At 38.1% G+C, this 10,917-nt stretch overlaps 1 protein-coding gene across 1 annotated transcript in view; it reads left to right on the forward strand.

The window, feature by feature from the left end:
- Positions 1-2,621: 2,621 nt before the first annotated feature.
- The window catches only part of LOC135200091 (G-protein coupled receptor moody-like), a 285,873-nt gene continuing 277,577 nt past the window's right edge, over positions 2,622-10,917 (forward strand). The window contains exon 1 of the mRNA XM_064228408.1: positions 2,622-2,831. The gene's annotated coding sequence lies outside the window, so the exon portion shown is untranslated. The remainder of the gene's footprint in view (positions 2,832-10,917) is intronic.

The following is a 10,917-nucleotide window of genomic DNA, read 5'->3' on the forward strand; positions in this document are numbered from 1 at the left end:
ACAACAATCATGGAGCATTAGACAAAAGAGCTTTGCAGCGAACGAAACTAAATACCAGGAATGTTTAAAGCCTTGACGTCGCGTCACGAGAAATGACCAGGAAGACATCAGTGACATTAAGTATATTCTCGATAATTCCGAAAACGGAACTTAAAAGAATTTTCTCTGTAAGAAAAAGGATGCGGTTTCGAGAACGCAATTATACAAAAGCCTTAATTATACTTCGTTGTTCGTCGTTCCTTTTACACGGGAATGCGCAACTACTACTACTACTACTACTACTACTACTACTACTATAATAATAATAATAATAATAATAATAATAATAATAATAATAATAATAATAATAGACGCTGAAGTAGCTCCAGGACTCATGCAGAAGAGTGTGATCCTAGAAACGGCGCACATAGTAAGAAAAGTGATGGACTCCTAAGGAGGCAGGATGCAACCAGGAACCCCACACTATAAATATCACCCAGTCGAATTAGAGGACTGTGATAGAGCAAAAAAATAAAAAATGAATAAAAAATAAAAAATAAATAAAATTATTCTGCAAATTTTGAGAAAATTAAAATAATAACAAAAATTACAGAATAGAATTTAGAATTCAGGGCAAAGCGCAAACAAATGCTGTGACCTAAGAGGTCATTCAGGGCAGAAAGAGAAATTGACATTAAGAAGGTCTGAAAGGTGTAACAGGATGAAAGCCTCGCAATTACTATTTGAATCAATTGTTAGGAAAGGGTGGACGGCAAGATGGAAGAAAAAGAATATGAAAAGAGTTGCAGTAAAGAGGAATGGAACGAGTTGAAGCTATGTTTGTTTGTATGTTGATTTTACGCAGCATGGAACCAGTGGTCATTCAGCAACGGGACAAATTGCTTTACGAGACTTCCGAACCACGTTGAGAGTAAACTTCTATCACTAGAAATACACATCTGTCACTCCTCAATGGAATGCACGAGAATCAATCTAGCGGCCACCAAGGTGGTACGCCAACACCATACCGACCACGCCACTGAGGCGCTAGAGTTGAAGATAAGGACTGAAGGGATGTTGCAAAAATCATTAAGTAATGACTAAGCACACCGGATGAGTTGCAACTAACGGCACTAACCTACTACGGGGATGATAATAAAAACAAGAACAACAAACAGAGGTGAGAGCATCAAGTCTATACAGTTTTTAGGAAAAAAACAAAACAAAAAAAGCAACTGCGATGCACACAAGTCTCGGCCAACACCATTCTTTTCAGACTGAGACTAATGGTGCTTTATCTACCTTCTTAGTTACAGCAATCCTCCTTCACTCAGACATCCCAAGAATCTCAAAGACAACATATATAACCAGAAAAAAAGAATAAAAAAAAAAATCAAGGTATTAAAATGAACGATGAGAGTTTGCCATCGATAAAAACGCCATAAGTGCTTCGGGTAACTAGACCTAACGTCATCTAAGCGTCAAAAGACACGTCATAAATATTCCAAACAATGAAGATAACAATATATACGTGTCTAATAAGATAGAATGTAGAGTTTAAGCCAAAGACCAAGTGCTAGGACCTATGGGGTCGTTCAGCGCTGAAACGGAAATTGACAGTATAAAGGTATGAAGGGTGCAACAGGAGCAAAACCTCACAGTTGCACTATTAAAAAATTGTAAAGAGACGGTGGAAAGTAAGATGGATAAAAGAGCACATGGACGGAGGTGCAGTAAAAGGAATGAAAGGGGTTGCAGCTAGGGACCGAATGGACTCTGCACATAGCAAATGAGGTATTTTAGTCTTCTAAAACAGAGGAATTTGTGATAAGAGGCTAAACAGCAAGTGGACGTTTGCGTAATTGGTGCGTCATCTAATATGCTTGATCTGCATTCAATACCATTTACCTCCAGAGGTCAGGACTGCATTTTTCAGCTTCCTCTTTAAAGGGGACCGGTGTCGTTGCCAACACCTTCACTGCACTCGTTCATTATTGAGCCTGGTTTATGCAAACGTGCCCGTCTCTGGTTTCTCGCCATCAGAAGGGAATGATGAATTCGTAATAACATTGCGTCTAATGATGCCGGAACAATATTACGCTACGCGTCGATTTCAAATAGTGTGTACTGATAACGAGATAAAGCATGTTTGCGGGGGGGGGATGAGGAGGAGGATACATGATAAAAAAAATCTTGAGGAATAACTCCGATATGCATATCACAGTAAAAAAAAAAACAATAAAAGATAACGACCCAACCTATTAAAAGTACCATCGGGCTGCACCCTTTTCTTCAACCCCCCCCCCCACCCCCCCCCCCCCCGCCACCCTTCCACCTCTCCACCAGAGAGCGAGCTAGACCGATAAACGTCTCGCCTTGACGCGAGAGCCAATGAAATAAAAGCGAGACGAACGCACCGAACGTTTATGACGAAGAAGGAACAATTGAAATAAGGAGGAGCGAAGGGATAATTACAAAAGCTTCTGAAAGTGTCACACAAGAGATAAAGAGATTGGAGGGAGAGAGAAAAGCCACGACTCTCTAGCGAGGAAGGTCGGAAATCCCTCAGAACGAGGGATCATTTTGAGCTTTAAGACCAGTCTAGAGGGAGAGAAGCTGGTGGCGTTGGCCCGGCCCAGTGCCGTGCGAGAGGAGATTAGTCAGTGCTCAGCGGTCATACGGAGTGGATGTGTCCAATCTCGGTTCTATGAGAAACTTTTTCGGTGCTAAGGCGACGGTCATGAGGAGGCCTACGTAGGTCCCAAGGCCTATGTGGTGACATGAGATCTCGTCTTTCGATGTTTTTGGAAAACTAATGAGGTCTCTTTTAAAGATCGAAATTGGCTCCACAGGTAAGTTGAGATTTTTTCACTATTTTCTATCACTTCGAAGCCCAGGTGTGGTGTACTTCACTGCTAAGTAAATTGATGATAGTTATTTATTTCTTTCATGGGGAATGTGAAATGTGTAGTGGAAATTCCTTTTTATTTATTTAACTGCTTTTAAAGTAACTACACAAAAATTTATAGTCTAGTTTCTTCATGCAGTATTTATTGAAATTTCCATATTTTGGGTTACATGAAAATATCCTATAATAAAATTTCTGATATAAAATTGCTTTTATAACGATTTACGAAAAAGATTTAGTTCTCGTAAGTCTTATCCCATAGCTTTGCACCTAAACCCACTCTTCTTTTCCACGTTCTTTCATTATTTTACAAAGTTATCAAATAACCAAAGAGGCTGCGACAGTCACCTACTATACTGGTACACCAAAATGACGAAGTCATAAATTACGTAAAACACATGATTACTCTAAAAAGCTAATTTCATCGAAATATTCCAAAGCAACATTCTCTCTCTCTCTCTTCTTTCCGTTGCGTCAATACAACCCCAAATTTCTTCTCTCTCTCTCTCTCTCTCTCTCTCTCTCTCTCTCTCTCTCTCTCTCTCCAATCTTTTGAAAGAGTCTCACCTGAAAGTTTTGTTTACTTTTTTTGCTCGTTATTTCCAAGTCTGTCAAGCAGGTGTTCGCTACAACTAGTTTCAAAACAAACGCGTAAATCTAACTCACACAAAAAATTATACTGAACAGAACAATTATTATGCACATAAGGAATTGCGAATAGAAATAAATCCATTCATATAATTCTCATCTTATTTTTTAAACAAATTCATTCAATTTCCCTAAATCGACTTCGTCTGTGAGTGAGTCCTGGACTTCCATCACGCGTTCTTCACGCTGAAAATGACATGACTCGATTATTTGTTTGTTTACTTTGACAAGTTCTTCTTTAGTTATCTTCATGCTATCGGTTCAAGACCTGGGTATAATGCATTTTAGTGTTAAAACCATTGTACACCATAACTGAATATGAAATAAATATGAATGCAGTACTACTAAAAGTAAGCATGTTTGTATTATTTAATGAATATACTTGATAAAGTTTCCTAGCATGTCATTTTTATTACCAACGAAATTTGGGCTTTCTATATCAATTCACCAATATTTCAATAATCATTACCTATGATAACTTTGGAAAATCAGTGTCTTTTCAAATCTCAACTTACAACAACAGGCTATTGATATACTATAATGTCAAATATAATCTACCAAAAGTTCCACGCCTATACATAAAAAAAATTTCCATGATTCACGAGAAACATCATCGAACAAACATCACCACGAAGTGATAACCGAATTAAACCCTACACTGTCAAAATGGTAATATGGTAAATCGATACTGTGCACATTTTTCAATTAATGTTAAAGGATGAATGTCGCTATAACTGGAATAAAGTTACGCGTCTCGTCAACCACACTAACTTCATTTGCATGTCAATACTCATCATTTATTATGGAGCACACCAATCGATGTTACCTAAAGCCAACTGCATCATTCCTTGGTTCTCCCAAGTCGTATTTTTATTACGTATAATTTCTCACAAGCTCATTTCTTATCTGTAATATATGGAGCATACTTTTGCATCATTCCTTGGTTCTTCCAGTACTTTTATTTATCTTTATTCATCTAATTTCTCATTTGGAGATTATTCCCCATTTGCCAGCCTTATTATTCCTTATTCTTTTACTCTTTACCAGTACTTGTTGGGAATGAATATCATTCCATTATTTCAGACTGCATTCATGTTTCAGATGGTATAAGAATCGCTCACAAATATACATTTCCAAAATTTCACTCTCACCTATTCCTGAAAATGACGAGTGCAAAGTAGTTTTACACTCTCACTATTAACTTAAAATCAATCCTAAATATCTATCATTTATCAATAATCACGCAGAAAATACTCTTTAACAGTTCAACATGAATCATTTCGTATTCATTTTTATATTCTATTCAATTTTATATATTTCAGCAATTTACACAATTAAACTTATAGATATTAAGTATCGGAATTTATTAAATACAAAAACATTTGGCATTATTTACTACTTTGCTTCAAGACGGTACTTTTGTACACAATGCGTTCCATTATTTTCATGGAATCTTGTTGCACACATATTCGGTCCAATATCTGAAGGTCAATGACCTTACTTTTAATTAAAGTAATCCGAACTTGAATGCCCAACGATCATGTGACCTCACCTCTCATCCACTAGTCTCTTCTTTGTTATTCTCACAAGCTCAAAAGGTCAGTGACTTCATTTTCTCTCACGAAGGGTCAAAATCTTTCCTCCTCCTCTTTTTTTTTCCTGTGGGGGGGGGGGGGGGGGGGGGGGGGGGGGGGGGGGGTGGGGGTGGGGGGGGTGGTGTGGGGGGGGGGGGGGGGGGGGTTATAAACGTCAGTAAGCTTCTTTTCTCACATGAAACAAAAGTACGAAATCTGACTTCGTTTTCTTTTATAAGAAACTGAGGTCAGCAACTCCAGGGAACCTTCCGAATTTTATTTAAAGGTGTAAGAAGTTAAATGCTGAATTACGGGAAAAATTAAGCTGAAATCTTTTAACGATATCAGATATTATCTCATTTGAAGTATATATACATATATATATGCATTAAGCTACAAATGTCTTCCGAAAGGGAATTTTTTAGTTGATAATAATTATTATCAACTAAAAAAATTACCTTTCGGTTACCATATATGAAAATATATTAATTCCGAGGTAGAGCGAATTGCATATTAAAGGACATTTATAGCCTAATGCATGTATATGAATCACGGTGAAGTGATAAATATTCAAATATATATATATTACATATATATATAAACACACAAACGTATAATGTATAAACGTATGTGTGCGCGCGCGGATACATACACATACGTAAAGACAAATGCCTGGTACACAGTATTACGTGTACGACGAAAAATGTACGTACCAACCTTTTCCTTGTTGCGAACGTGTACTGAAGTGCTTGCGAGGAAGCACTTCAGACGTAAGATTGAACCGAAGCCCGGCTGCACAGGGAGTGGGAGAGTTCTCCGAACCCCTGTGTTGTTAGAGCAAACAAGAGACAATATCTCTTGTGGATCTTCTCCCGCCTGGATACTACGGATTACATTTTCTTTGCATTTTTTTTCTCTCATTTTTTTATTTCTGAATCTGTTCCCGTAATGAAGAGTTCCTTGTTAACGAACGGTTTTTCCGAGAAGTCATCCTTTTTTTTTTCTTCTTTTTTAATTATGACTAATACCGTTGAGCATTTTTTTCCTATTATCATTTCTGTAACTCGTTTTCTGATTTAATGAAGCCGGTGCGTTTTGATAAAAAAAAATTTATCATTTTCAACTAATTGACAGTTAGTATGAAGAACTTACTTTACAATCTTTCAAATTTATGGTAATTATCCATTCATAAAACAAACAAAAGAACACGGCCATTACTACCGTGTAGGTAAAAAAAATCTGGCCGTATTTTAAGGACTTGAAAAGTATTTCTCCTCCTAAATCGTAATCTTTGCTTTAGACTTCCAGTATTTTCACTTTTATCTTTATTTTAGCTTAACGCCTCTTATAATTCTCTGGGAAGACGGAGCACTTCTTGACTTTAGCCTAAAGCCGCATTTTGTATGAAATGTTCCGCAATTTGTGTATATCTGACGTGAAATATTTTCGCCAACATTTACGACGTTTTGCAACTGCATGGTATTCATGATATATCACGTACGTTACGTTGCTCTGAAGTGTCTTACTGGACATTTAGCGGTATTTAAAAGCTACATTTATTATCCACAAGCTATATGTATTAAAAAAAATATTTAATGTTATGAAAAATAAATTTTTAGATACACATTGCATTTATACATACTGTACTATAAAGGTGATGATGGTAAAGATTTCAGATAAATGGCAAAAAATAAAGAAGACTTAATTTCACTAGCCACAAGACCTGAGCGAAACTAGATCAAAAGGGGAAAGAGTATAATAAGAGTGGGGGGTTACCCCCGACGAGTAGAGTTACCTCTTGAAAAAATATTCTCCAAATAATGACCAAAAATTAAATAAAGGAGAGGGAGCGAAAAAAAAACTCATTATTACGATGCTGCTGTAATACGGATGAAAAAGTACATAATAAATCAAATGATAAAAAATATAAAATTAAAAAAATAAAAATAATTCTTATTGTTGTTGGTACAATATGAAAGAAAATAAAAAAAATGATTTTCTTGCAAAATGAAAAAAAAAAATGTCATTAATAGACGCTGTTTCCTTAAGCGAGGGGAAAAAATATGGCAAAAATGAATCAAGACCTTCTCACTACATTCATCTTGACAACGTACCTGAAAAATAATAACACTGACGAAGGATTCTGAAAAGCTCTTCAAGAGATATGAAATGATTCATTCATGAAGGACCATGACCTAAATCCTGGAAGGAAAAAAATCCCGCGATGAAGAGGTTCCGATGGATTTCTCTTCGAAAAAAAAATGGAGGATCGAGTTTCGCCGTTTCATCATTATCAACTATTCGGGAGAGGGCTTCTTCATTTTGATTGCAAGCGATAATTTTATTCTGAGCTGAAGTCAATTCTCTTTATCAATTCCGCTGGACGTCAACTGAATCTATGTTAACTTTTGCAATCTTTATGGCAGGATATTTTGGTTTTCGGTTTTTAATTCAGTCTATGTCAGTTATTTAAATGTATTTCCTTACAGCTGAATACCTTGAACTTTATTATTAACTTAAATAGGTTACTTTAATGTGCTTTCATCAATGTGCTTTCATCAGGTGATTTCGATCAAATTGCCTTCGTTGGATTTCGCTGGCTTCAGTTTATTTCTATACGGATGAGTATTTGATACGAATGCATTTATTTATATCAATTCATCTTCATCTCCGTCAAAATTTGTTTTTACGTATTGACACAATAGTTATTCCGTTCTGTCGGTGATTCGTAAGTAATTTAATATAATAATAATAATAATAATAATAATAATAATAATAATAATAATAATAATAATAATAATAATAATAATAATAATAATGTGGCGCCGTGGAGGAGTGGGTTAGGTCGTCAATAGACTTAAGTCAAGTTAAGCAACACTGGCTCTGGTCAGTCGTTGGATGGGTGACCGCTCTCCTCGGCGTTGATTCCTTGGGAAAGGATCTTTACCATAATTTCCTCAGTCTACTCAGCTGTAAATGAGTACCTATCCCTGATGGGGTAGGGTCCAGCTATGGGTTAAATAGCAAAACTCAGCAATGATGGAAAGAAATGAAAGATTAAACGACAACGACGTAAATGGAACCTCTGGCAACAGAGGAGCTTCGTCCGGCAACCAGGTATTCAACCCCAATTGAAGGGGAAGACGGTCAGGTACTTGGAGGTCGTCATCCAGCAACTGATCACCACAACGACAATAATCAACAGCCTGAGATTGGAGCTACAGAGGCAAAAAGGAAGAAATGGACAAGAGAAGAAAATAAGGAAATATGGAGATGCTACATCAGAAGCAACCCGACGGAGAGAGGATATAGAAAGGAGATTGGTCAACATCTGGATGAGAGGAATAACACCCCCCAAACAGAGCAGAGGCTGGCAGAACCAAGCAAGAAACATAAAGAAAAAGAACTGCTGAAACTCTCCCCAACAGAAAGAGAACGAACATGGAAAGGATGAGTCACACGACACGAATTACACGAAGACGACTGAGAGACGATGCCACAAGAGACAGGGAGGATGAGGTATCTAAACAACGACACACGAGAAACACCGACGAAGTAACAGAGAGGACGGTAATGTAAAAGATTAGACAATGGATGGAGCCAGATACAGAGAGAACAAAGATCCCCTCCATGAAAGCCTACAACACCAAGAAATTAAAAAGGGAAGGGAGAAAAACAAGTGTAGGTCAATGAAATACTGGGCATAATACAGACCACCAGTATCACAGAAACAAATAACTTGACATATGCAGGAGCAAGATTAGTAGCAGAACTGATGGGAATTCGAACACCAACACCACCAGCACAACCAACCCAACAGCAACCAAAACAGCAACCTCCTTGGAAAAGGCGCCTGGAAAAGCAAATCATGGTGATGAGATCTGACTTGAGTAAACTGAAAGAGATGGCAGAAAAAAAAAAAGGCTAAGAAGCAAGAAAACAAGGGAGGAACTCGACGAGAAATACAAAGTACAAGAAAGGGGATTAAACAACAATAGAAGATGTAAAACAGAGGCTTAAGGCCAAAGCACATAAGATCCAAACGGTACATGAACAGGAATAAGGGATACCAACAGAACAAAACTATTCGGAACCAACCAGAAAAGACTATACAGCCAAACTAAGAGGGAAGATAACACCCAAGAAATTCCCGAAGCCGAACCAGTAAGAGACTCTGGGAAAACATATGGAGCAATCCGGTATCACAAACAAACATGCAACATGGCTCCAGGAAGTCAAGGAAGAAGAAAACAGAGAGAATAAAACAAAGATTCACAGACATCACGACAGACACAGTCAGACACCAACTAAAGAAAATGCCAAACTGGAAAGCCCCAGGTCCGATGAAGTCCATGGATACTGGCTCAAAAAACTTCAAGGCCCTACTACACGAATAGCAGAACAACTCCAGCATTGTATCTCAAATCACCAATCACCCAAATGGATGACCACAGGAAGAACATCCTTAGTACAAAAAGACAAGAGTAAGGGAAATATAGCCAGTAACTACAGGCCTATCACCTGCTACCAATAATGTGGAAGTTACTAACAGGTATCATCAGTGAAAGGCTATACAACTACCTAGAGGAGACAAACACCATCCCCCACCAACAGAAAGGCTGCAGAAGGAAGTGTAGGGGCACAAAAGACCAGCTCCTGATAGACAAAATGGTAATGAAGAACAGTAGGAGAAGGAAAACCAACCTAAGCATGGCATGGATAGACTATAAGAAAGCCTTCGATATGATACCACACACATGGCTAATAGAATGCCTGAAAATATATGGGGCAGAGGAAAATACCATCAGCTTCCTCAAAAATACAATGCGCACTGGAATACAATACTTACAAGCTCTGGAATAAGACTAGCAGAGGTTAATATCAGGAGAGGGATCTTCCAGGGGCGACTCACTGTCCCCACTACTCTTCGTAGTAGCCATGATTCCCATGACAAAAGTACTACAGAAGATGGATGCCGGGTACCAACTCAAGAAAAGAGGCAACAGAATCAACCATCTGATGTTCATGGACGACATCAAGCTGTATGGTAAGAGCATCAAGGAAATAGATACCCTAATCCAGACTGTAAGGATTGTATCTGGGGACATCAGGATGGAGTTTTGGAATAGAAAAATGCGCCTTAGTCAACATACAAAAAGGCAAAGTAACGAGAACTGAGGGATAAGGCTACCAGATGGGAGCAACATCAAAACACATAGATGAGACAGGATACAAATACCTGGGAATAATGGAAGGAGGAGATATAAAACACCAAGAGATGAAGGACACGATCAGAAAGAATATATGCAGAGACTCAAGGCGATACTCAAGTCAAAACTCCAACGCCGGAAAATATGATAAAAGCCATAAACACATGGGGCAGTGCCAGTAATCAGATACAGCGCAGGATAGTGGAATGGACGAAGGCAGAACTCCGCAGCATAGATCAGAAAACCTAGGAAACATATGACACACAAAGCACTACACCCAAGAGCAAATACAGACAGACTATACATAACACGAAAGGAAGGAGGGAGAGGACTACTAAGTATAGAGGACTGCGTCAACATCGAAAACAGAGCACTGGGGCAATATCTGAAAACCAGTGAAGACGAGTGGCTAAAGAGTGCATGGGAAGAAGGACTAATAAAAGCAGACGAAGACCCAGAAATATACAGAGACAGGAGAAAGACAGAAAGAACAGAGGACTGGCACAACACAACCAATGCACGGACAATACATGAGACAGACTAAAGAACTAGCCAGCGATGACACATGGCAATGGCTACAGAGGGGAGAGCTAAAGAA

The sequence above is a fragment of the Macrobrachium nipponense genome, chromosome 26 (assembly GCF_015104395.2).
Source record: "Macrobrachium nipponense isolate FS-2020 chromosome 26, ASM1510439v2, whole genome shotgun sequence".
Classification (NCBI taxonomy): Eukaryota; Metazoa; Arthropoda; class Malacostraca; order Decapoda; family Palaemonidae; genus Macrobrachium; species Macrobrachium nipponense.